The 27,615-nt window shown below is 43.2% G+C and overlaps 1 protein-coding gene across 4 annotated transcripts in view; it reads right to left on the reverse strand.

Moving 5' to 3' along the window:
• The window catches only part of Sil1 (SIL1 nucleotide exchange factor), a 235,000-nt gene that overhangs the window by 174,732 nt on the left and 32,653 nt on the right, over positions 1 to 27,615 (reverse strand). The gene's annotated exons all lie outside the window — the stretch shown is intronic.

The raw sequence follows: 27,615 nt of genomic DNA on the forward strand, positions 1-27,615 counted from the left end.
TTACCCGCTGAGCCATCTCACCAGCCCCAAAGGTCAACATTTCAAAGCCACAAAATCTTCCACACTGCTTTTTAAATGACCAAACAAATCATAGCATATTTATTAGTAGATATTAACAATTTTAAAGCATAAGGACAGAAAGATGTACTATATTCATGAATTAGAGACAATATTGTTAAATGAAAATCCTAACCAAAACAACATACAAATTCAATGTAATTCTATCAAATCTCATGGTGTTCTCTGCAGTTCCCATCACCCATGTCAGGTGGCTAACAATCACCTGTAACTCCACCTCTAGAGAATCTAATACCATCTTCTGGCCTCTGCAACACCTACACTTCTGTGCATATATACATACACTGACACATTAGTACGCATGGTTAAAATAAAATAAAGCTAAAACAAAACAAATAACAAACAAACAAACAACAATGCTGCTTTTAAGCCAGATAGGGGGATCAAGAATTTAATGCCATCCTGGACTACATAGTAAGACCATGTCTTTAAAGCAAAACAAAACAAAAAGTAACAGATAAAACTGTTCTATAGGGCTGGAGAGATGGCTCAGTGATTAAGAGCATGGACTGCTCTTCGAAGGTCCTGAATTAAAATCCCAGCAACCACATGGTGACTCACAACCATTTGATGCCCTTGCCTGGTGTGTCTGAAGACAGCAACAGTATACTTACATATAATAATAAATAATTTAAAAAAAAACTGCTCTATAGCCAGGAATACACTTACAGTAGAGCTAACCCAAGTGCTCACCAACAGATAAAGAGATGCAGCCAGGTGCAGTGCTGCATACCTGTAACTCCAGCAGTTGGGAGGTACAATCATAAGGATCAGGACATCAAAGCCAGCCTTAACTATACAGTGAGTTCAAAACCAGACTTCATATGTAAGATCTTGTCAAAAAAGAAACAAACAATTTTAAATCTACACACACACACACACACACACACACACACACACACACTGGACTATTACCCAGTCACATAAAAAAGAATGAAAGTGAGTACATGCTGGACCACAAGCCTCAGAACAGTGCATCAAGTGAAATGGCCACACAAGGACAGATAGAATGTGACCTGACCTTCATGAAGTATGTAGACATCATAAAGTAAGGAAGGAGCATCAGTCTTCAAGTGGGTGAAGGAAAGGGAGGGTGGGGAATTATGCTTAATAGAGAATCTCTGTAGACTAGCAATAACATTTGTCATAAAGTTGGACATCAAGACAACTTTACCCAAACTAGCATATAATCTAGGAGGGGCAGGCAGAGAAACACCACAAGTCAGAGTCACACAAAGCTCAGAAGGACTCAGAATGTGTTAGTCCAGACTCTGGGAAGATGCTTCACACAGAACATCAGCCTGGTGCCGCTCCCTCCAGTCCCGTGCAGTGATGTGACTGAATCAGCTACAGAGGAGTATTCTGTGTATCTGAGACTATGCTGTTTACATTTCTCTCCTACCCCTGCCGTGCTCCACCTGCTCCGATTTGCCCGTTCTGTGACATTACTGCAGCAAAATGGACCCACTCTCTGAAGTTATTGCCCTTTGACCAGCCCATGTCTTCCCAGGGGCAGACAGAAACCTTCCCTAAGGACATCTGCAGCCCTGAAAGAAAACATCCCTGCTGGACCAGCACTGTGCTAAAAAAGCACAGCCAAACGGAAAAGCAAAGGCTCAGGGCTAAAAATAGCTGCTACATTCACCCAGCAGCAACAGCTTTTGCTTTCTGCCAGTCTCTCTCTCCTTTTTTTTTTTTTTTTTTTTAATATCACAAAATGGAACTGCTGAGTGCCACACAAGTTCCTCCCAGCATCCTGGCTTCCTGGGGGCACCAATCACACTGAGAGACAGAGAAGGAGTTCACAGCAACTGCACTGTTTTGAGCTGTACCTACCTGTCCATATCCAGGGTGATGGAAAGGGGCCAGATGGCTAAGGATGATCAAGGGAAGGGGCTACCACACTAAGAGAGGATAGGGAGGCCAGGGAAATGGGTCTCAAGAGGACACAGCCCTGACTCTCCCAAATGCCTTTTATCTTTCTTATCCCTGCAAACTTGACTTCAGAGTCAGGATAATGTGAGGTACATTATTAGAATATAAAACAAAACAAAACAGTCAGGCATGGTAGCTCACTTCTGCAATCTATGCCCTTGGAAAGCCCAGTCAGGAGAATACTGAGGATACTGGCTCAAGGCCAGTCTGCTGGACTACAGAAGATGCCATCTTAAAAGCAAAGAAAGGAAGGGAGAGGAGGAAAGATAAAAGAAAGCACACTAACCCCAGAGCCACAGATGTCCTTCCTTGCGTGACAGCGCTCATGCATACATGCATGTCCACACACAGTCACATGTTCCTTCCTACAGTCAGGGGTAAATATGGAACTGGCAATAAGAAAGACAGATGAAAAGGATGAAGTCAAGGTCAAAATGAGAAATGAACAAGAGACCCAGAAGAGACTGAGGAGCAGTGGGGGGGGGGGGTGGCCAATTCGATGTAACAGCTTCCTTATCTCCTAGAGTAGGAAGGGGAACAGAGGGCAGAGGAAAGGCAGCTCCACAGGGTTCTCATCTCCTCCGTCTCCTACACACACTCATGCAATAACAACATTTTCTGCCAATATAGAGGATGAGAGATCAAGTGAAAAATGGATCCTTCATCTCTCCTCAATGATCCCACAAGGACCACACAGCTGACCTAGTTATCGCCTCCATTTGTTTTCTCAAAAAAGAGAGCAGGCATGGAGTCAGGAGTGGGCCACTGGGAAGACTGAGGGGAGATCGAGGTGAAGGAGGGTCATCTCAAAGGAATACGTTTCCCAGGCTTTGGAGGGATATCCAGAGAACAAATACTAACTCTGTAGCAAGTACGGGGGACATGTGTCTGTCCTTTAAGGCCTGGCCTGCAGCCCTGCCACTTGGTTTGGGTAGAGAGGATGCAGGCAAAGCTGGTCTCGAGCTTTGGCTGAAACCAGTGGAGAAGGAGAAAGAGCAGAGTGGAAGCAGACACAAGCTGCACTTTGCTAGGATGATCTGCGAATCACAGCAGGCACCCAGGCATCTGGGACCACAAAAGAAAACCTGAACATAAAGCCAAAGTCAAGGCTAGGCCTGAGGAGAGTACCCTCCAAAGCACTTGCCATCCACAAGCCGGAGTTCGCCCTTCAGGCCCGGGCCAGCCAAACAAACCCTCCCATCACAGAGAACAGATCTGCAAGCTTTACATTTATGGCCTTCATCCAACTTAAAGCACCAATCAGTACAGGAAAAGGGAAACTATTTCAGTGTCTCCCAGTAACTTTTTCCTTAAGTACCCTTGGGCTCTGAGACAGGGAGATAATAAGGTACCTGAGATGGCCATTTCTCTATCAAAGCTGGCCATTTGTAGGCGGTGCGACTACTTAAACAGAGATCAGGCGCTCCCTGCAATCTGTATTGTCAGTTTACCGGGGCCCAGAACGGACATTGGGGAATGGATGAGGAGAGGCTGCCAAGCTCCCACCTCCCTGGCACCTCATGCTGTTTTGTCCTCTGCTCCATTCACACAGACTGGGGAGAAGTCTGGGCCCTCTGTAAACAAGACAACCTCCAGTAACTTTAGTCTTTTCTGAGAAAAGAAAACAAAAGAATAGGAAGAAAACTGAAGGAAGCCAGTAAGAGGGGTGGGGGTGGGGATTTCTGGGTACCAGGCAGGTTCTGACAGGGCTAGCTGACCTAGGCAGATGGTGGCTGCTCCAAGCCACAGGAACAGTGCACAGGAGGAACCAGAGAAATGTGAAAATGCCCAGTGCACAGCCAGCCAATTCAGTAGCCCACCTTGGCGTTTCTGGTGTTTGGTCCTGGCTTCAGTATATGGAAACACATATACTTGATCCTGCCTGCAGTATATGGAAACACATATACTTGGTCCTGCCTACAGCATATGGAAACATTGTTTTCCTCCATCTTCTAGAAGAAGTGAAAGAGCATGAATTTCAAATTTCATTTTATAAGGAGGAAATGGGAATAAGGAGACAAAAAGATTGGGTAGAGAGTATAGCACAACTTAGATTCCTACAGCCCTAAAAAGATCAATTTTGACGAACTCCTAGCTACATGACCTCAGACACAACTTTGGAAAGCCATCAGGATTGCTCAGTGGGTAAAGGCACTTGCCAACAAGCCTGATGATCAGAGTTCAATCCCAAGGACCCACATGGCAGAAGGAAAGGATTCCCACAATTGTCCTCTAACCTTTACTCACACACTATGGCATACATGCACACACACACACACACACACACACACACACACACTTAAGTGTAGTAAAGTTAAAAACACAACTTTGCTAAGTTTTACTTTTTTCACCTATAAAATGAGCATAGTAAGAGTTTCTACGTCAAAGGATGGACAGGAGAATTCGATGAGTAATGCATGAAAAGTGTTTAGTATATAGTACATGGCACTTAATTGTCCTCCATCACTGGCACAGTAATTACTGTGGTCCCTGACCCCACAGCCAACCAGGGCAGGCTACTAATCTGGAAATCACATTCTAGAGCCACATCTCTTCTAGCTAACCCACAGACTTTTTTGCTGGGTACCTGCTCCCAGGAGGTGAAGACAATAGATGTTAATGAAAACCCCAACACCAGAATATGGTCTGAACCAAAACCCCAGAGCAGACCTAATCCACTCAGAGCTTTCTCAACATACTAGCATCCAGACAGCCAGACCCAAGCACACAGAACTGCCAGCTGCAAGAACAGCTGTGAAACCATCCCGTGCTTTGCAAACTGAAGGTTAGAGGATGAGCTCTTCCCACAGACAAATTCATTACTATTTATGGGCTGTACGAACGCACACACAGTCACTCACCTCTCCACAAACAGAAGCTAACCACCTAATTTAAGCAGGCAAATATGAAACGTAAAGAGGAGACTAAAAGGACAGCCCTGACATGGAAGAGCAATGTACTAAGGCTTAAGAAAAGAAGTGGAATGTTAAAGAGCTTGAAGGACAAGAGAATTGGGTTTGGAGTAGTTAAATAGGCTTTTTCCCAAGATACAAAGTAAGCAGAAAGTCAAGAAAGAACAGAACACAGAGTGTTTGAAGATCAACAGAAATATGATTGCTCACTCACTGCCGTCCACCAACTATCTGGCAGCCTGGACGCAGACCTGGCCATCTGTACAACAGGTACTATATCTGTCCCTAGGATGAAGCAAGTAGGGGCTTCTCTCCAGTCCAAGGCAGCCAAGAGTGAAAATGAAGAGAGATTCTTGGAAGACACATTTCCAGTGAGCACAAGCCTTTTCCTGGCCAGACACCACTTTTACAGTCTGAAGAGACAGCCCAAGAGGCCTTTCCAACAGGACAGATTCTGGTTCTGCAAGAGAACACAGGAGGCCAAGAGAGCTCAATGGGCCCTGGAAGGAGAGGGAAACAATGCGGAGAAGTGGAAGTAATGAAGTGCAGGCTTGACTCTGCTCTCCGGGAGGTGGGAGGACATGACCTACCCCACGCCCACTCCAGGAGGATGAAGTACATATTTTCAAAAAAGTGCCTAAATAGATTACTGCAAAATTACAACTTCAGAGACAAAAGATGATGGCTCTCTCTAAGAACATCAAGAGACAAGTAAAGTGATTGAATAAAAGAACATTCTGCCTGCCCCTCTCCAGACTGACCACAGCCTTCAAAAACCTCTCAATGCTGGAAGCCAAGGCTCAGTTTTCATTTGTATTGCTAAGATGCAGATGAAAGAAAGCCACTTAATTTGCCCCAGGGCACAGAATAGGTCCATGAATAGAGAAAGGGGAGCTGGGTAGGGCAAGGGTCTTGGTGCCATCAGAACAGGAGTGAGGACTGGAGACCAGAACAACAGAAGTAGAGTCTCTATTGTCCATAGAAACCTCAGAGTGCAAAGGAGAGCAGACAAAAGTGGTCCTCAGGCCACTTCAGGTCAGGAAAGAGAGGCAGCAGGCTGAGAAACCAGGGGGCAGCAGTAAGATTCCTGTGTAGCATTACACAGTCCAGGAGAGCAGACGGCATGGATGAGTAGTGTTGCTCCTAGAAGCCAAGGGTTGTGAAGTGAAAATCTCAGTGCCAAGTATGGGATACCTTCCCATGTCAGTGAGGCCCCAGATGTATCAAAAAATATATAGGTTTAACGATACTGCTCTTGGCTACACACCACAATACAATGGTAAGACCTTCATGCTGAAGACATCACATACTGAATGTAGGATATAAAGAAATCAAGCTGGAATTGACCTGAGAATTTGCTTCATACTGGCTAGCTTTTATACTGCTGGAAAGAATCATCATCAATGATCTTATTCAATAGTGGGCTTATTCAATACTGGGTTTTGAGTACTATAAAACCAGCTTGCCAGGCAAGATATAAACACTAGAGCAATAGAGGCATGACTTTCCATCTCCTCTTTTTCCCTCTCCCTCCCTCCTATGACTCTGGAAACATCACCAAATATGGCTCAGAAGAAGAGCCACAGGATGAGGAGGAGTGCTCCTTGGACATGAGATATGGCTATTATACTTATGAACTCACAGCGGCTGTGGTTACCTGCGTAAGATCCTATATAAGACCAAGCCAATCAACTCGAACATTAATGGGAGAGGGGCTCATGAGGCCCCACCCTAGCTGAAGAGCTACTGGGGGAGCTAATAACTACTGGGGGAGTTAGATTCCTTCAGTGGTATAGCCACTGGTGAGTTACTTATGTTCTAGTAAATAACATAAAATCTATATACTCACACAAGCAACCATAATTAAACTGAGTCATGAAGGAAAGGAAAGGAAAGGAAAGGAAAGGAAAGGAAAGGAAAGGAAAGGAAAGGAAAGGAAAGGAAAGGAAAGGAAAGGAAAGGAAAGGAAAGGAAAGTAGGAGAACTTGTTGGGAAGAAAAGGAATTCAGAGAAAACAGAAAGAGGATATGAATGGGTAAGGAAGGATGTATAATCAAAATACATTATATGCATTATAAAACTATTTTCTGAGACCAGGTTTCTGTGTAACCCTGGGTGTCCTCGAACTCACTTTGTAGACCATGCTAGCCTCAAACTCACAGAGATCCACCTGCCTCTGCCTCCCAAGTGCTGGGGAAAATTGTCAAAGAATAAATTAAAATGTTTTTAGTAGTTAAGAGCACTTGTTCTCCCAGAGAGCATGAGTTCAGTCCCCACATCAGACAACCCAGCTGAGGTTTTCTGATGCCCTGGGCCTCTGGGAGCACCTGAACATACAAACATATACTCAAATGCAGAGACATACATGCACACATTTTAAAAAATAATACAAATAAATATTTTTAAAAGAAAGAATTACAAGAAAAATCAAGTTGTAGACAGCAATGCCAAGAGATCAATCTGAATAAGGAAGAATAGATACATTGGGTTTGGCAATGAGGCAGCAAGAGGGTCATTCACTTATTTGCAGAGGAGCAGCACATTGCTTTAACTTTGTATACTTTGGAGTTTGGAAATACTCAACATTCCACTGGAGTCTTAATAAAGAATATACTCTAATAGTATCATACAGGGATTCTCCAATGTCATGGATCAGGTTCCTATGACAATAAATAGCCATGTACCATTGCACACACTCCCAGGTCAGTGAGGAGCAGTCATCCCATCAGAGAATGGGGCAGGGAGGCAGATTCTCCAAGGAAAAACTCAAGTTGGATGCAATTCTCCTGATGCCGAGCCCTTAGTCATGCCCCAGCCTGCTCAGAAGCACTGTTCTTTGTTGAGTTGTACTATCGCAGTTGGTGTGGAAGAGAACCACACCAGATTCCTTCCCCTGTATTCCAACGCAGTAACTAAGCATCTCAGAGGACAATCAATTCTGTCAAATAATAACTACGCCCTACATTTATAGAGCACTGTCTATGTGCTGAGCAAAATGCTAAGCTCATTTACTCACCACAACAACCCTCTGAGGTGGTTCTAATATGCTGCTCATTTTACCCATGAGGGGACCAAAATTCAGAGGTTAAGTAACTAGCCAGAGTTCATGCAGCCAGAGAACAATAGATTGAGAATATAAAGCCAATTTGGCCCCAGAACCAGGGCTCTTTCCATAGGTCATGCTGTCTCTCCATTGGTCTGTGAAATCTGCCACAGAAACTCAGTCCATCATTTTATCTGTTCTGCAATAATATAAATAAAAACTCACATTCTTTTGTCATGAGAAAAACTTTTAAATGAGCCTACTGGGGCCCTCTTGTGGATAGACCTGCTTCTATCATGTCCAAGTTACTGAGTCTGTCTCTGTCTCTCTCTGTCTCTCTGTCTCTCTGTCTCTCTCTCTCTCTCTCTCACACACACACACACACACACACACAGGATGTGGGGAAGAGCCTCAGCCTGGTCACTATGCCTTCCACTAGATAAGTTCTAAGCATGGAGCGAGCCCAGTAGTCTCTCCTTTATAATTTTTATAACTGTTTCTTGGCTCTTCCTGAGGTCCTGAGAGTGATCAGCTGATGCTGACGGTAATAATCAAAACCACAAGAAACTCTACTCCATCTCATCTCTACTCCAGCACTCTGGATTGATTCAGATATTCAGACCCCCTGACTAGCTGTGTGACTTTGATGACTAACATTGTTAAGTTTCAATATCTATAAAGGAGATTTGCAAGTAGCTACTTAGTTGTATGCTTATCAGATTAAATCAGATAACAAAATGTACAGAACAGCGCCTGAGACAAAGTGAAAGTTCAAATAACCTTGTAGCTAAGTTGGGCATGGTGGTGCAAACCTTTGATTCCAGCACTCTGGAAAAAGGGCCAGACATATCTCTGCAAAGTAGTAGATTCTGTCACCATCCAGGATTGCCTCTGCTTGGAGCCCAGCCCTGAGCCACAAATTACTGCCCACAAACATAGACAACTCGATGGTTGGGGTGCACACGCCGAAACCTCAGTGATACTGGCTGCCTCTGAATCAGTGCCATTTGATCAAAAGCAGAAAGATGCTTCAGAGTCCAGCTTCCTGATAACTCGGGCCTTCTCCGCATTCCTGCTGTTGCTCTTCTATCTCTACAGAGTATCAGGGATTTTAGGAGCAGCCACAGCAAGCACAGCAGAGCAGGGATCAGAATTCATCCTTCCTTTTCTCTAAGGCCTCTAGGCTTCCGAAGGACAGCAGAGTCTCTTGGGGGACCAGAAGATTCTAGAGGAAGGTAAGACTTTCAGTTCAAAGTTCCAAACAGCATACCGAGCCCTGCTATGCGCTGGTGAGGGTTATAAGCATTCAGCATTCATATTCATACAGATACCGTTTATATTCTTATCTTTATTTTTTATGTGTATGAGTGTTTTGCCTGAATGTACATAAGCGCATTATAGAGGTGGTTCTGATGCTGTCCTGTTCCCCAATTGGTTTTTGATCTGTCAGTAAAGAAGCCATGGGCCAATTGCTGGTCGGAAGAAATAGGCAGGACTTCTGGGCCCTGGAGGCAAGAGACAGGGAGGAAAGGAGAATTTGCCATGTTTTGGAAAGAGAAAAACCAAGCAGCCATGTGAGGTCTTGGGAGGAGGGAGGAGTGGTGGCCTGTGGTCACTCCTATAGGTAGGTGTTCTGTGATGTTTAGCAGGGATTAGATATATCTGAGCTACTAAAGTTTAGAGCAGGTGGGAGGTACAGAGATAAGAATATTAATAAGGGCACACTTTCCCAGGTAGGAGATAGTAGAGCCCAGCAATTGCGTCCAAAGGCAAGTTGAAATTGAACAACTTTTATTGGTGGATTCCTAGAAGCTGGGTCAGGATTGTAGTGCACCCCATTCCAGGGGCTTAGGCGGGGTAGTACGTGCAACAGTGTACTACTTGCATACAGTGCCCTCCGAGGCCAGAATTGGGCATCAGATAACTTGGAACTAGAATTATTGACAGTTGTTAGCTGCCCTGTGGATGCTGGGAACAAGGTTCTCTGAACCAGCCTTTCCACATCTAAGGTTCAGATGGTACAATGATTTAAAAGAAAGTTCCCTGGGAATATAGAATGAGGAAACAGACACTTCTGTAGCCGATGTTAAATACAACTTTCTAATTGGAAGATAGGTAACAACTAGGGTGTTCCTTAACTTACAGGGGACACACAACAACAACAACAACATTTACTTGCAAAAACATTTTGTGGCATATATGAGATGATAGGCTGCCAAGCATAGAAATTACAACTACCCATGTTGGCTTTGACTGTCATCAGGTAACTGAAATATTGTATTTTATTTTTAAGTGCCTAAGAGCCCACAGCTATTTATAATACCACATCCTTAAAAATTTGAAAGGGAGATGAATTTTAAAACATACACATTTACATATGTAGGCAGAAACACACACACACAAAAAAATCAGATGCCTCTCAACATAACTCAGAGACCCATAACTCTCGGGTTTCACAATCCTACCCAACACCCAGAGAAAATCCAGGCACCTTCTCCAAAAGATGGTGGGAGGCTGGGTAGGTAGCCAAGAAACAAAGAAACCTAAACTCAGCACTTGGCACACAATTAAGGAGCAGAGAATTTTAAATGCATTGTTTCTGGCTCTAAATATATCTACATTTATTACCAATTTGGGATCAGAAACTACATTTAGTTCTGCCGTGACCACACGCTAAAAATATTAAGCAGAGTATTGCCTAGGAAACGGCAGCCCTATTCCAGAACCACCTTTACCACGTTCCCAGGACTAGCCTTCCTGGGCTTTCCTCAGATAGATTTTAGTGGAATTGTCACTATCCCGCCTAAGTCTCCATGCATCTTAGAAGACAAGGGTGGCAGTGTAACCACAGCACTTAGAAGACTGGGCAGGGGGGTGGCTGAGGTCAGAGCAGACTATATAGTAAGTTCTAGTCAAGACTATCTCAAAAAAGAGGAGGGGAGAAAGGTAATGGGGTGAACATGAACAAAATACAGTATATACATGTATGAAAATGCTAAAAGACCAATTATTTATGTATAATACATGCTCATGTAAAGTCTGAAACACTGAAAGCGACAAAAGGGGGTGGGGGGAGTGAGGCCATAATCCCAGAAACAGGAAAAGCACAAGTGGAAGGTCAGCTTTAAGCTCCAGGCCTGCCTTAGAAACACAACAGGGGCCTGAGAGAGACACAGAGACGGAGAGAGACAGAGAGTAGGGGATGGACAGAAACAGAGAGGGACAGAGACAGAAAGAAAGGTGAAGGGGAGGGAAGGGAAGGGAAAGGTGAAAGGAAGAAAGGGAAGGGAAGAGAAGAAAAAAGGAAAGAAAAAGAAAGCAACGGAAAAGAAAAGAAGTCTTTTCAAGGTTTCCTAGTTAGCATTAACTGTCAACTTGGCACAACCTAGAATCATCATTTTTTTATGTTTGGTTTATCTGTTATTGTCTTGGTTTTTGGGCACATCTGTTATTGTCCTGATTGTTAACTTAAGTGGGAAGGCCACCATGGCCAGAACCATTCCATGGGCAGGTAATCTTGGGCTCTATGAGGAAGATAGATAAGTAAGCCAGAGAACTAGGCAGTAGGCAGCATTCTTCCATAGTTTATGCTGTGCTTTCTTGACAGTGAAAGAGTTCCTGGATTGGAGGGAATGCTGTGTGGAATAACACGTAGTCTTGCTTTCAAGGTTCTTGACCTGACTCCCCTTGATATGATGGACTGTGATCTGGAAGTGTAGGATAAAACTCTTTCCTCCCCTAAGTAGCCTTTAGCTAAAGTATTTCAGTATGGCAACAGAAAGGAAACTAGAACCTTGGGCTCTCTTGGGTAGTCAAGTTCTACTTCACAGGCTGTCACAGCTGAAATCCATCTGACTGCCAAACCTAGCCCTTATATCCTCAAAGTCCAACACTGTCTGGAACTCAAAAAACTATCCGTTGATTGAGCAAAAGCAAAAACATTTTTAAAAAATCATGGAATAGCAAATGATTAGCCATTTTAAAAATTGTTTAGAGGGCTAGAAAGATAGCTCAGCAGTTAATAGCACTGGCTGCTGTTCCAGAGGGCCTGGGTTCAATTCCAAATACCCACATGGTAGTTCACAACTGTCTGTAACTCCTGTCATAGTGATCTGATGCCCTCTTTTGGCATCAATGGGCACCAGCACAGACATGGTACACAGATATACATGCAGGCAAAACACCTAAACACATCTATTTGGATCAATAAAAATGGGTAAGGAAAATATTACTGAGAAGATAGAAATAGATCACTGAAAGTTCAAAGCCAGCTAGAGCTACATAGTGGGACCCTGTCACTATGTACCCCTTCTCAAAATAGAGTAGAAGAAGCATATATATGAATTACTCATTTAAACAAAATATGTGTGGCCACATCTATGATCATATATAAACCTAAAATTATAAAAAGCAGTGCTCAACAGAGTCTTTTATCCTAAAATGTTAACTACTCAAGAAACATGTAAATAAGCTCCCTTTCAGTGATCTCTTGGGTGACTCCTTAGGCCACAGACCAGACCATCCACTTATCAGTGCGAGGAATATAGAACACATAGAGAAAGCTACACCTTCACCCTACTTGTCAGGGCAGCCTTCAGTGTGAGTTTAAAGAATCAGTGTGACTGGCTCCCCGGAAAAGTGGTCAAGAAAGTATTGTCAAGGCAAAGTATGAGAAAGATGACCTGACCCAGCTTCAAGGCCAGAGTTTCACATAGGGAGTGAGAGGCAAAGGATGCCAAGACCTCATGGACCGAAAAGCAATTGTTAAGAGTGACAACAGTGGGTGGGACATGGCTCAGTGAGTGAAGTGCTTGACATGAAACCATGGGTACTTGAGTTTAAATTCTCAGAACCCACATTAAAACAAAACAAAAAAACCAGCTGGACATGGTAGCACATATGTCTATGGCTCAAGTACTCCTGTGTGGGGTGGGCAATAAAAACATGAGAGTCCTAGGAAACATATGGGTGAGCTTGAATGATGTGTGTGCGGAGGGGGTGCTCATAGATACACACATATACATCATACATAGACAAAGGATGGTTTAAATAGAAAAAAGTAGCATGCGCAAATCCTTCTCACACTCTTCCAAAAAGCATAAAAGAACACTTCCTTATCCATTAGTCTATGAGATCAACCTAACCCTAATATAAAGGCCAGCCAAAGACGGCATGAGATAATTAGAGACCCCTACCTAGGCATATAGATGTAAAAATACTGAACACACCATTAGTAAACCATATTTAACAGCATATTAAGAAGCTTATACAAAATGATCAAATCATATTTGTCCTGGGAAGTTTAGCCAACATGGGAAACATGATCATCTCAACTGATAAAGGAAAACTGTTTAACAAAAACTCAAAACCCTTTTGTGGTAACTGAACAAAGTAAACCAGGATGAAATGGAACTTCACCAAATAATGAGGAACATACATGAAAAACCTATAGGGAATGTGATATTCCTTGGTAAAGACTAAGGTCCTTCAGCTAAAATCAGGCACAAGATATCTGCTTTGATCACTTCTAAAAAGCACCAACAGCCAGTGTGACTGGAAGGAAGACGTTTAAAACGAAAGAGAGGGGAAAATGTATCTCTATGGAAGACATCATCATCTTATGTGTTTAAAAAAAAAAAAACCTAGAGAATCAACCATGATTCTGCTAGAGTTCTTAGATGATGATGAAGAGGAGGAGGAGGAAGAGGAGGAGGAGGAGGAGGAGTTACCAAAAAAAGGAATGAAGATGGGGCCAGAGATGGCTTGATGTTGCCAGCACCAACAGCAAGCAGCTCACCAGTGCCTGGAGTCCCAGTTCTGAAGGAACCCCAAGACCTCCACAGACACTGCACTCACTGACCCACATAGACACCACGTGCAGGAATACATCATTTAAAATTTTTTTAACTAAGAAAAACTGAAAGGGGCAAAAGCAATGTCACTTAAAATATCACCAAAAACAATAAAGTGCTTAGAAATTAATTAACAGAGAAGGTGAAAGACTACATACTAAAAATTATAAAACATTGCTAAAGAAATTTAAAAATACCTAAACAAACAGAAAGCCATCTTGGGGTGGATTAATTCCATCCAAAGCAATACACAAATTCCACACAACTCTTCTCAAATTCTTGGCGGCATTTTTTATGGAAATAAGAAAAAAATCATAAAATTCACATGGGATTTTAGAGGACCCTAAATACTCAAAACAATCCTGAAAAAGAACAAAATAGGAGAAAAAAGGTTGAATTTACAAGTCCCTACTTCAAAATGTACTACAAAGTCAATTTTGAAAAAGGAAGAACAAACATAGGATAAGCATATAAACCAGTGGGAATGAACTGTGAAGACAGAATACAACTATCTATAAGCAACTGACTCTTAAAAGAATATTAGTTACCTCTGGGTGTGTGTGTGTGTGTGTGTGTGTGTGCACGTGCGCGTGCGTGTAGGCCATTTCAATTTAGAATATGTTTTTTGATGCAGAAAAGTTTTTGAAGATACGTAGATGAAGATGTGTACATATTATTTTTAAATTTCATCTTCAAAACTTTTCTGCATCAAAAAAACATATTCTAGATTGGAAAAACAAAACAAAACAAAACAACAAGTTTAGGGATATAGCTTAGTTGGTAAAGTGCTTCCTTGGCATGTGCAAGGCCAGGGCTCTCATATGCCCAGCACTGGGGAGAAAAGGTTTGCAGATCGAACCTAATAACATCAGGGTACTGAAGAGATGGCTCAGCAGTTCGTGGAACTGACTGCTCTTCCTAGACCCAAGTTGAAATCCCAGCACCCACATAGCAGTTCACTACTGTAACTCCAAGATTTGATACTCTCACACATGCAGGCAAATCACTGATAGATATAAAAACATATTAAGTAAATTTTTAAAAAAGAATATCAGAATGCATAACTCAACAACAGAAAGACAAACACAATTTGAAAATGAGAACTTAAACTTTGAACTTTGATCTTTAACTACTACCCTCTCGGTGACAGGAATAAAGCCCTCCAACCAAAGCCCACCCTAAAGCTTAGGTTCTATGCTAGGGCTGAAGGAGAGCATGACATTAAAAGTCCTCCCGACTCAGAGTTTATTTCCAACTATCCAAATGGCCTCATTGCAACCCTGATTGGCACAGCAAGAGCTTATCCATTAACAATTCACTGCATCAGCACTACGGAGGAGAGCAATCAGCATGGGAAACAGCTGAATTATGTCAGCAGCTGTAAACTGAACCTGCATTTGTCCAGTGTCTATGTCAACTACAGTAACCAAATGTGAGTTCAAGAAACAGTAATAAAAACACCGACAAGCCGGGCAGTGGTGGCGCACGCCTCTAATCCCAGCACTCGGGAGGCAGAGGCAGGCCGATTTCTGAGTTCAAGGCCTGCCTGATCTACAGAGTGAGTTCCAGGACATCCAGGGCTACACAGAGAAACCCTGTCTCAAAACAAACAAATAAACAAACAAAAAAACAAAAAAAAAACCACCAACAAACTGATAGTTAAATATCTGTTTAATATAAAGAGTGTAACATTTTCACTTCAAACATCGCCTGGTCTACTAGTTACTTAAGAGCACTGGATGACAGTAGGAAGCACACTGCTCTGAGAATTCATCCCCAGGCCCCTACTTTAGCAAGGTATGGCAGGAGAAAGATGCATATCCCTGGGGAAGAGTTGTTCAAGTTTTCTTCTAGAGTCTCCTAATGAGGTGGTTTCTCTTTACAGGTTTCCTGGTCTCCACAGAAGAGCAAGAACATGACCAACAAATACATTCTTAGCATGGGAAAGAACCAAAGGCAGCTACACCTTTTTTTTTAAGTGTAGTTTTTTTAAAGCGCACATAAACCCAAGAGAGTTATTTTTCCCATCTGGTATCTGTTCTTAGGAATGGTATATCAGGAAATATTCATGCATGTGAATAAGGGTTTATGACAGCAGGTAGGGTCAAGGGGCCTTGCAAAATGCCACCAACCAAATCCCAGCCTGCCAGGCATCATCAGCCTGCAACTGACAGAGGTACAGCTAGCCAACAGCAGCATCCAAGACAGGAACTTGCAAAGGGATTCTGGGTTCCAATGAGTGAGCTTGTGATGGAGATGCCAGCAGGCCCTGTAAGTCTCTCTTGCCACAGTAAGCTCAGGGATGGCTCACCAGCTAGCCTTCTCCCTGAACTAGATCAGCTAAATGAGAACAACTTGCCACCAACCTGTTCAAGGCATATCCTAGAACCAGTCCACTCTACCAATGGCTTTTAGGCAGAGTATATCTGGCTAAAAACCAGAAATCATTTAAAGCTTATAGTTGAGGTGTGCCATAACCCAACCACAGGGGGTCATAAGTAAGACAACATCTTAGTTTTTAGTATTATTTTATGTACATAGATGTTTTGATGGCGTGTATGGCTGTGTACCACATGTGTGCCTTGGTGCTTGTGGAAGAAGGAAGAATGAGTCAGATCCACTGAACTGGAGTTGCAGAGGGTTGTTGAAACCCCATGTAGGTGCTAGAAATCAAACCTGTTTGTCTGCCAGAGTGCTCTTAGCCACTGAGCCATCTCTCCAGACCTAAGATAACATAATTTTAAGAACAACAAGGGTATGAGAGATGCTAGTCCTTTCCTTGTCTCAGTGTTAGAACAAGTACCTCAGTTCATCATAGTTTCCTTACACAACAACTTCCTCAGTCTTGGTTGGCCTTACTTTGTCTCTGCTGCTCAGCTCTCCCTATGCCTTCCTCTATTTTGCCTAAGAGCTTGTCAGAGGAGAAGCAATTCTTCACAATTATTCCACTCTGCCTCCCACCACTCAGACTCTTCTTGTGGTGACTCTCAAACTAACAGCAGCAGCAGCCTCTGTTAATGCCTAGAGAAAATACTAACTTCAAGAAGCCTGATTAATACTACAGGCTCTCACCATGAAAAGCAACCACTCCCATAAACAACCCGTAAAGACATAAGCCCTGGCTTCAGAGAAGCCAGATGTTTAGCTTGTAATTCACAGAAATGTGGAAAGCATCCAAAAAACACAAAGAAGTACTGTGCCCACACAGCACTGACGTACAGCCTACTTACTACCTGAGGCTTACACCCACACAAAGCCATCTCAACCCTAGATAAGTAGTTAACAGGCCAATCCAAAAAACATATTTTTGCAAATTGTTCACCCTCCCAAATAGCACTATAAAACGAATAAAAATTCATACACTATGAAAAAAATTAAAAATTGCAACATTCATATCCAGTTGTTACTTCAACACATTCAACTGGAAGGTAATACATCCTTTCATATGTATTTGTCAAGGCCTGTAACACCCTAAATATGTGCCAAGGATGTATAGAATAAACAAACAAAGATATTCTACCCTAGAAGGTCCGAGAAGGACAAAAGACACACTAAGTTAGAGTCCTGCCAAAGATAGCTTTCAGGCAAGAGTGCAAACATTGTATGGGGTCATAGAGGGCTTACTGGAAGTAGTAGTAAGCTTGGAAGATTGAAAGTGGAAAACAGGGGCTGGTGAAATGGCTCAGCAGGTAAGAACACTGACTACTCTTCTGAAGGTCCTGAGTTCAAATCCCAGCAACTATATGGTGGCTCACAGCCACCCATAATGAAATCTGACACCCTCTTCTGGTGCGTCTGAAGAACTTATTTACAATAATAAATAAATCTTTGAGCCTGAGCAAGCAGGGTCCTAAAAAATTCAATTCCCAACAACCACATGAAGGCTCACAATAGTATATTCATATACATAAAATAAATTGAAAGAAAGAAAGAAAGAAAGAAAGAAAGAAAGAAAGAAAGAAAGAAAGAAAGAAAGAAAGAAAGAAAAGTTAGCCAAAAGACAATGCAGGGACAGCTCAAATAGAGGCCACAGTGCTTTTAGAAGACTTAGAGACCCAAAACTAGGTGTATGCATTTATTTCAACAAATATATGCTGGAGCAAACAGCTGATGGACAATTAACATAACATACAAGGACCTTCTTTTCCATACAGATTTAAATTCTGAACACATAACGATTTGTGCTGTCCTAGCAAATCTCTGGAATCTCTTTACAGAATTGTCTTAAAGGAGAAAAGGGGGCAGGGAATGAAGCTTGCCATCTAGATAAGTGGATCAACATAGTTTGTGGATGCTTCTCATGAACTATTCCTTGGTCTTGTAACTCAGAGGTAAACAGAATTTGGAGTTCCATCACATTACCTATCTGCAGAGGCCTAATGCAGTGAATAATTTGAACATCAAAGCAAAATGAGAATTTCAACATAACCTTCATGCTGCCTCAACCTGAAGGATAATCCTACTATAGTCTCCTGTTCGTTTCCACTCAAGTCCCAAACTGATCCCCTGTTCTCCACTCTACATGCCTTGTCCTTCCATGAGGCTGCCGATAAGTCAGAAACACACGAGCCTTGTGTCCCCACTTTCCCTTTCCTACTGATAGTCAACTACTATCAGTTTATTTACCAAGCATTACAATTCTCCATGCTCCTGTTCAAATCTCTAATTGCTGGAAGCCATTCTCACATTCTAAGAGAGGGCAACTCCTAGAGGCTTTCAATAGGTCAGACTCAGGCAGAACACCACAGTGAGAAAGCAGGAATCACACAGCTTTTACTTGCTCGACTCAGGGTTACTGGAATAACCAACATCTACTCTCCTGAACTCTTTAAATAGCTCTCAATAAAACTCACTTTTTTCTTCAGATAAAGAAAAGCACTCACAGCCCATTGAACAGCAACAGATACCAGCGGCTTCGGGGAAGATCTGGCCCTGCATAGATTCTTTAGAAATGTCACTGCTTTAAGAGCCCAGAACCTAAAAGTGAGGCCTATGGTGACAGAACTCAAATCCTAAGCAAAGAAAGCTTGGCTTGACACATTTACCCTTCGCTGGCCATGGAGACAGGTTCCTAGGATAGCCACTGTGCTAGAGTCTCCATTCCCACATCATCCTCCCTCCTGCACTGCCAGAAGGAGAAGCAGTAGGTGGAACCAACCACATCTGCCAAAGCAGACGGAGAAGGCAATCTTGCTGCAACCGTTCTCCAAAACAAATACAAAGTATAGGTGAGACCCAATCAGTCTCTCAGCCTCAACCCACTGGAAGGAAATGTTCCCTTCACCCTATTTCTTGAAATTGACCCTCACAGCACTCAGAGGGAATAAACGCAGAATGAGCAAACCCTTGGGGAAAATGAACAAATAGCAGACTGAGGGACCAGGAGGTGGAGCCACAGGAAGGAGAGGAAGAAGCTCCTAATCACACTACCTTCCATGTATCTAGTGCCTCTGAACACATCTGCACAGGATGCTGGCGACACACACATGTGCCCAGACTAAAAGGAGAAGAGCAGAGAAAATGGAGCACTCTCATTGGTCCCCCTGGCTCGGCGGCTTTCCAAATGTTTCTTTAAAAGTGCCTCCTGTTTTCCTGACATTAAACCATGCCAAACTGCAGACAGCAAATAAAAACTTCACTTTTTAACGTACCTAGTACTTCAGGGTCTTATGACTTCTTTTCTAAGGAAACCCTCGTCCTTCATCTCCTTGATTAAAAATTGATTTCATTTGGCTTTCACTAGGTAGGTACAAGGGGGAGACAGAGATTCCCAGAGATAACTTGCCCAACAACAGGACTGTGCTGAGCCCCAATGACTGCACAGTTGGGTCTCAACCCACTGCTGATGAAAGAAAATTAAAAAGCTCACAACACAGAGCTTAAGCTCCAGCCAGAAGGAATTATCTTCCCACAAGCATCTCTGTTGGATTTTTGGTTAATAGAAAAAAACTTTTTTAAAGGGAAGGGAAAGAAACCCCAAGGATATTTAACATGAAACTTAGAAATTCTATATTTTTCAAACTCCCTTGCAGGGAGAAAAGGCAGAGAGGTCTTTATTTCTCAGTCCTACTTTTCAAGACTTCTTCTGTTGATATGACATTGTTGTAAAATTTTTCAATTTGTAGAGAGTGTGGCTGAGGAATTTTAAGCTGCTGTCTGTGCGGGCACTCTGCAGTGAGATGAGGTTTGAGCAGTTGCTCTCCAACATGGAACAGCAAGCTCAGCAGTTCTGCCTCGGGCGGGCGAGCAGGCTGAGATCAAACACCAGGCCCTCCCATCTGTAGCAGGCCAATCTCCTAACCCAGACTCCCACATACAGGTGGGGATTTGGGAAAACAGGAAGCCTTCCTGACTCTGTCAAAGGATCCTGGGGTACAAAGATAAGCATATGAATACTTCTTTTTTTTAAAAATTTATTTATTATATGTAAGTACACTGTAGCTGTCTTCAGACACTCCAGAAGAGGGAGTCAGATCTCATTAAGGATGGTTGTGAGCCACCAGGTGGTTGCTGGGATTTGAACTCTGCACCTTTGGAAGAGCAGTCAGGAGCTCTTACCCGCTGAGCCATCTCACCAGCCCACAAATGAACACTTCTTGATTACTCAATAGTCACTGCATAAATCTGACCCTAACTCCAGCCTTATTAAAAACCTGTATTTTTCTATGACCCTCAAAATACAGACTGCAGGGGCTGGAGAGTTGGCTCCGCGGTTAAGAGAACCAGCTGCTCTTCCAGAGGTCCCGAGTTCAATTCTGTGAAGGCTATTCTTGGTTGTCAATTTGACTACATCTAGAATTAAGTAATGAGTGACTTTTTGCTTAATTTGAAGTGGGGAGATTCCTTTCTAATCTGGATCTTTGAGATAGGAAGACTTGCCTCTAATCCTGGCCATGCCTTCTACCTATACATGCAGCTGGAAGAAGGAATGCTTGCTCTTTCTCTGTTTGTGTTTACCTTACTAACAAGCACACTCCTTCCCTGGCATTGGATCCTACTTCTTCAGGATTCTGGAGTATGCTGAAGACCAACTGAGATATCCAGCCTCACGGACTGAACAACTACTGGATTCTTGGACTTTCCATTCATAGGCAACCATTGTGAGATTAGCTGGACTGTAGCCTGTAAGCCATTCTAATAAATCTCCTTCCTAATTATGGAAATTCATTCTATAAATTCTGTTACCCTAGAGAATGCTGACTAATACACACAGACCCAATTCTACATCCAACCCTGCACCAGCCAACCCTAATCAAAGTCTACAGCTTTGTCTTCCCACCCTTATACAGCCTTTTCTCCACTGCTCTGACACCCTGTCTCCCGCCACCAGGCTTTTGCATGTGCTGCTCCTGTTGCTTAGAGTGCCATGTCCTCCTAGCCTTCACGGGACAAATGTCTGCTCAGGTCGAAAGGTATTTCCTCCACGCTTCTCCAACCCTCTCCTCTGGAGGAGAGTCTGTGCTGTCAAAGCGCCTGCCTTTGCCTCAGTGTAGTGCATTGCTTTTTCAGCTGGCCTTCTCCCTGGTAGTCTGTGAGGTTCTTAAGGATGGGGCCCCACACTCATTCTGTATTTAACACTGACTATACCTAACAGTCTTGACTACCTTGGCAACTGACACAAAAGAAATGCCAGTCTTATTTCTCTATTCTGTCTTGATTCACTTCCCAAAGCCAGTTATGTATATGCTGCTGCCATCACTACCACCACCACCACCACCACCATCATATCACCACCATCATGACCACCATCATATCACCACCATCATATCACCACCATCATGACCACCACCATCATGACCACAACTACCACCACCACCCAAGCCTCACATATCAGTGTCCTTAATGGACAAGAGACCCAGACTTTAAATTTAAACATGTTCACCAGCAGTCTGTGTAGTACTTGCTAAGCAATGAACACGGTATTCAATAAGTAATGTAGAGACTGGGGCCCCTCTCCTGCCTTTTAGAAGACAAAAAGAACATTTACGAGAATACTTAGTACAGGACCAGGCAGTGGTGGCGCACGCCTTTAATCCCAGTACATGGTAGGCAGAGGCAGGCAGATTTCTGAGTTCGAGGCCAATCTGGTCTACAGAATGAGTTCCAGGACAGCCAGGGCTATACAGAAACCTTGTCTCTAAAAATACAAAAAACAAACAAACAAAAAAGAATACTTACTACATAGTACCAGAAGGACTATGGAGAAGGCACAACAGAGGTGCCCTGATAATTAAGCCAGTCTTCCCATCCACCCCAAGCTAGCTGTCCTCTCTCTCTCTCCATTCTTACAGACAGAAATCCTCCCAAAATCTCCCCCAAACACCCCACAGTTTCAAATCCAGGTGACTTTCCACTGGGTTTCCATTTGTTCTCGATTAATTCGGGTTCTTTTTAGTATCTGCTTTGTTGCTCTCTTCAGTTCCTTTCTCCGGCATCTTTCAGGATCTCCCTGCTTCTTCCCTATCATAAGCCGGCCTGCCCATCAAGAGTCTTAGATGTTCACTACATGTTTAGTTTAAAATCTGCATGTATACAGAATGCTGATGTAGCTCAGTTGGTAAAGCACTGCTTAGCATGTGTGAAGCCCTGAGTTCAATATCCAGCACTGCACAAATCAAGTATGGTGTGACACACCAATAACTCCAGCACTTGGGAAGCAGGAAGAGGAGAATTAGAAGTTCAAGGTTAGCCAGGCGTGGTGGCGCACGCCTTTAATCCCAGCACTAGGGAGGCAGAGGCAGGCGGATTTCTGAGTTCGAGGCCAGCCTGGTCTACAGAGTGAGTTCCAGGACAGCCAGGGCTATACAGAGAAACCCTGTCTCGANAGTGAGAGATTCTGACTTTTAAAAAATATCTGCATTTATACAGAACATGAGTTATAATCCTATCTATAATGAAGAATGTACACAGAGGGGGCAAAATAGCAGGAAAAATTAAAAGTGCAACAAGCCCCCCCTCCACACAGCCTTTCCCCTACTGCTTCCTTTGGTTCCTTCTCACTATCAACTTGACACAACCTAGAATCACCAGGGAATAGTTTTAACTGAGGAATTGTCTAGATCTGTTTCACCTGTGAGCATGTCTGTGGAAGACTGTCTTGATTACTAACTGATATAGGAAGACCCAGCTCACTGTGGGTAGTACCATTCCCTTTGCAGGAGGTCTAAAGCAGAACACAGGCAGCACTGGTACATGTATTTCTCTATGCTCTTGGCCACGGATATGATGGGACTACCTGCTTCACTGAGTTCCTGCCTGGACCTCCCCTCGGTGATTTACAGTAGGTAACCTGGAATTATAAACCAAATAAACCCCTCAGTTGCTTTCTGTCAGGCTAGTCCATCATACAACAGAAATTAAAACTAGAACAATAACCCTCAAGTGGATGTCCTCAGCTCTGTTACATTCCAGGGAGGTTAGCACACACTTACCCATTCACTAGCATCTAGGCATTGGTCCTCTGGGCCTGTCCTGGATCTCTGAATGCTAAAGTTACTCTATATAGCTACCCATTCGTTTAAATCAATATGAACCTCCTCTATGAACCAAGAATCATGTTCCCTATAACACCATGCTCAATGCCCTCTACATAACATGTATGGTCAATGTTTATGGTTGAATCATGGTAAGAAAATCAAATAATCTTCTCCTGTTCAGGAATTCCAATATAACAACAACAACAACAAATTCTCCAGTGTAGCATAAGGTCGGGGCCTGCCTTTCCCACTTCAAGCTCCTTAAATCAATTTAGTCCATACCAGAGAGACCTTTACTCATGTAAGGTGGTGCTGACACAGTCTTTCCACCACGTCAAGAGAGAAACCAGTGTTGTAAAATACCCTTTTAATGAAGGAGCTTACAGCCTGTTAGTATAGATTGAGGGGCAAATTTCTCAAGGAACCAGAAATAAATGGAAGGGAATAAAAGAACAGAAATTAATGAACACTGTAATTATCCCCTGAAGCTGAAAATCAGAACAATTCTCACTAGAAGACAAGTATGAAAAACAAGATAGGATGCTTCTGGGATACATTCATGAAACAGCAGGTAACAGAAAAGATAAAACATGTTTGCAATAACTCACCAGGGACAGCTACCTTTTGGCTAATAGCTATCAGGCACTGAATACCACTGTAAAAAAATTATATTCTTCCTTTCTTTATTATGGAGTTACAATTATCCATGGGAATGCAGCACATGGCCATTTTGAATGATAACTAGGAATAATTTTATATCCCTGCTTATTCTTAAATATCTAGGCAAAAGCAGATAACTTTTTTAAAGCCAGATTATACCTCCCTATCTTAGATTTCTTGAGCTGAAACAAGAAACTACCATGACTGGTGTCATAAATAACAAGCATTTATTTTCTCAACATTCTGGAGGCTGGAAGTTTAAGATAAGGGTTGGAGTCAGTTCAGTTTCTGGAGGAAGACCTCGTCCTAGCTTGCCAAAGAGAGTTGTCTTTTTACAATGTCCTAATACAAGAAGGAACTAAGGAATCTATTTTGAATAAAACTTCCATTTTTGAGTAAGGGTCAAATAAAGTTTCAAGTTCCTAAGACCTCCCTGGGTAACTGACATCCTGGTTGGCAAATAGAGATATGAATGCTGGGTAAGTTGCCCTGTCACAGTTGAATAACCCAACCAACCGGAACAAGATAAATGTACTATTAAGCTGTGTTCCTAAGGAAGTCCCCTATCCCTAAATCCTGATTGGTGGGATAACTTAGCACAGATGTTTGTGGTTTTGGAGTTTAAATACTCTAACATTCTGGCTCAGGGTTGCAGTTCAGTTCCCAGTCTGTTCTGCAGCCCTGATCAATCAGTTTTGGCCCCAAAATAGTAAATTTTTGTCATCTGCTTAAATAGCTACCAAGATGGGGTTGGAGAGATGGCTCAGCAGTGAAGATCACTGACTGCTCTTCCAGAGATTCTGAGTTCAATTCCCAGCAACCACATGGTAGCTCACAACCATCTGTAATGGGAATCCAAGGCCCTCTTCTGGTGTGTCTGAAGACATCAACAGTGTACTCACATACACGAATTAATTAATTAAGAGAGAGAGAAACAGGGCTGGTGAGATGGCTCAGTGGGTAAGAGCACCCGACTGCTCTTCCGAAGGTCCGGAGTTCAAATCCCAGCAACCACATGGTGGCTCATAACCATCTATAACAACATCTGACGCCCTCTTCTGGAGTGTCTGAAGACAGTTACGGTGTACTTACATATAATAAATAAATAAATCTTTAAAAAAAATTAAAAAAAAAAAAAAGAGAGAGAGAAACAAGCAAACAAAAAAACCTACCAAGATGAATGTTAAAGACCAGTCAGCTCCTAAGTCCGTGCTGCTGTTGTCCCTGACTGCCTGCCTCACTCAAATAAAGATCTTGCTTTGTGTGGAATCCTGTGCCTGCTTGGGTTGTTTTGGATTTTCGGTCCATAACACTATCATGGCCTTTCCCAAATGTATGCACAGAAAACACGAAAGAAAAAAAACACAAGAACAAGAGTGAGTGAGTGAGTGAGTGTGTGAGTGAGTGTATAAGCAAGCTCACTGGTGTCTCTTCTTACCTGAACACTAATCCTACAGAATCAAGGTCACACCCTTTCTCCAAACAAACCCAGAGCTGGGACGAGGCTTGTAGTGCATGACTTGGAGGGACACATTCAGACTATTACACACTCTGAAAGAACAGCACACATTCCAAGAAAGAAAGAGGGAAGCCTGGGAAGAAGTAGCCTTGGAAACCTCTGCTTACCATGGGGGTGACCAGGAGGGTGATGGCAAGAACAAGTCTAATGACAATAATTTTATTATATTTTCTATGGATGTACGTGTGTGTGTATGTGTGTGTGTGTGTGTGTGTGTATTTCATGACAGGGTTTCTCTGTGTAGCCCTGACTATCCTGCAACTCACTCTGTAGACCAGGCTGGCCTCAAACTCAAGAGATCTTGAGTTTGACAACTGCCTCTGCCTCCTGAACGATGAGATCACACCACTGTCCAGCTTTTAAAGACAGTGTCTTGCTATGTATCTTAGGCTAGCTGCAAACTCTCAAACAAGCGATCCCCTTGCTTCACCCTCTGTCCTAGTTTGCTTTTCTGTTGTTGTGATAAACAAGGAATGGCCAAAACCAAGTTGGGAGATGAAGGGGCTTATTTTATCCCTCTTTATTATGGAGGGATGCCAGTGCAGGAACTGAGGGCAGGAACCAGAGGCAGGAACTGACACAGAGAACACTTCCCTCAGAGGAACACTTCCCTAGTATGCTTCTCGTTGTGCAGGCTGTATTCTTTTACAACCAACCTCTCTAGAAACAATACTGCCTACAGTTTACCGGATTCTCCCAAAGCAACCATTAGTCTAGAAGATGCTCTACAGACCAATGTAATGGAGGCAATTCCCTCAGCTGAGAGTCCCTCTTCCTAGGAAACTAGTTTGTTACTCTGACAAAACTAACCAGCACACCTTCTTGATTGCAGGGATTATAGGAGTGTCCTACCATGCCTAGCATAAATATTCTTGAGTTTTGAGAGGAGATAGAATTGTAAGCTATTTTTCTTTTTATAGTATAAAGTTAATTTGGGGGCTGGAGAAATGGCTCAGAGGTTAAGAGCACCAGTTGCTCTCCCAGGGGTCTGAGTTCAATTCCCAGCAACTCCATGGTGACTCACAATCATCTACAATAGGATCTGATGCCCTTTTCTGGCATGCAGTATACATGTAGAATACATAAAAATAAATAGCCAGGCATGGTGGCGCACACCTTTAATCCCAGCACTCGGGAGGCAGAGGCAGGCAGATTTCTGAGTTCAAGGCCAGCCTGGTCTACAAAGTGAGTTCCATGACAGCCAGAGCTATACAGAGAAACCCTGTCTCGAAAAACCAACCAACCAACAAACAAACAAATAAATAAATATGGTTAATCTCATTGTATTTATTCAGTTTGTGTGATAGGCTACAATGGTTAGATCCTATCTCAGAAAAATAAATAAATAAATAAATAAATAGGGCCAGCAAGATGGCATGTTGGGTAAAGGTGACAACTGGTGAGTAAAGGTGATGGCTGGTGGTAAAGGCGCTGTCAGTCAAGCCTGATGGCCTGATTTACACTCCTAGAACCCACATGGTAGAAGAGAATCCACTCTCACACTGTCCCCTTATCTCTACATTGTGCACTGACCTGAGGAGGAGATGGGTTTGCCTAGGCGCCCTGTTCCCGTGCATACTGAGAGATGAGGAACCCAGCATCCTCTCTGCCTCAGGAACCCCAGAGAACTCCACTGTAGTTTAGGAGCTGCAATTTCTGACTAAAGCAACTCTGGTGAGATCCAAAGGCTTTTCTATTCTCCAAGACAACCCCACAGTCCTCAGAGGTGAGAGACCCAGTCTCCTTAACAGACCTTGCAGTGGAAAAGTCCTCTCCTAGCCACCAGGGATCTCTGGCCAGGCAACTGCTCATGGGATCTGAAAGCCTGGGACAGCCATAGCCTGCTCAAGCACTGTTCCCAGCTGTACACAATCTACACATCCTATAGCAGCTACCCCCTTAATCTACAGTTTCTCTTCCTCATCTCTTCTAGACAACTACCAGCCCCACAGCCCCACAAAACACCAGACTGAACCCAACAGTTCCATCTCCAGATAAGACTTTCAGCCCCCCCCCCCAAAAAAAAGCCGGGCGTCATGGCTCATGCCTTTAATCCCAGCACTCAGGAGGCAGAGGCAGGCGGATTTCTGAGTTCGAGGCCACCCTGGTCTACAAAGTGAGTTCCAGGACAGCCAGGGCT

This window comes from Mus pahari, chromosome 15 (assembly GCF_900095145.1).
Source record: "Mus pahari chromosome 15, PAHARI_EIJ_v1.1, whole genome shotgun sequence".
NCBI classification, from domain to species: domain Eukaryota; kingdom Metazoa; phylum Chordata; class Mammalia; order Rodentia; family Muridae; genus Mus; species Mus pahari.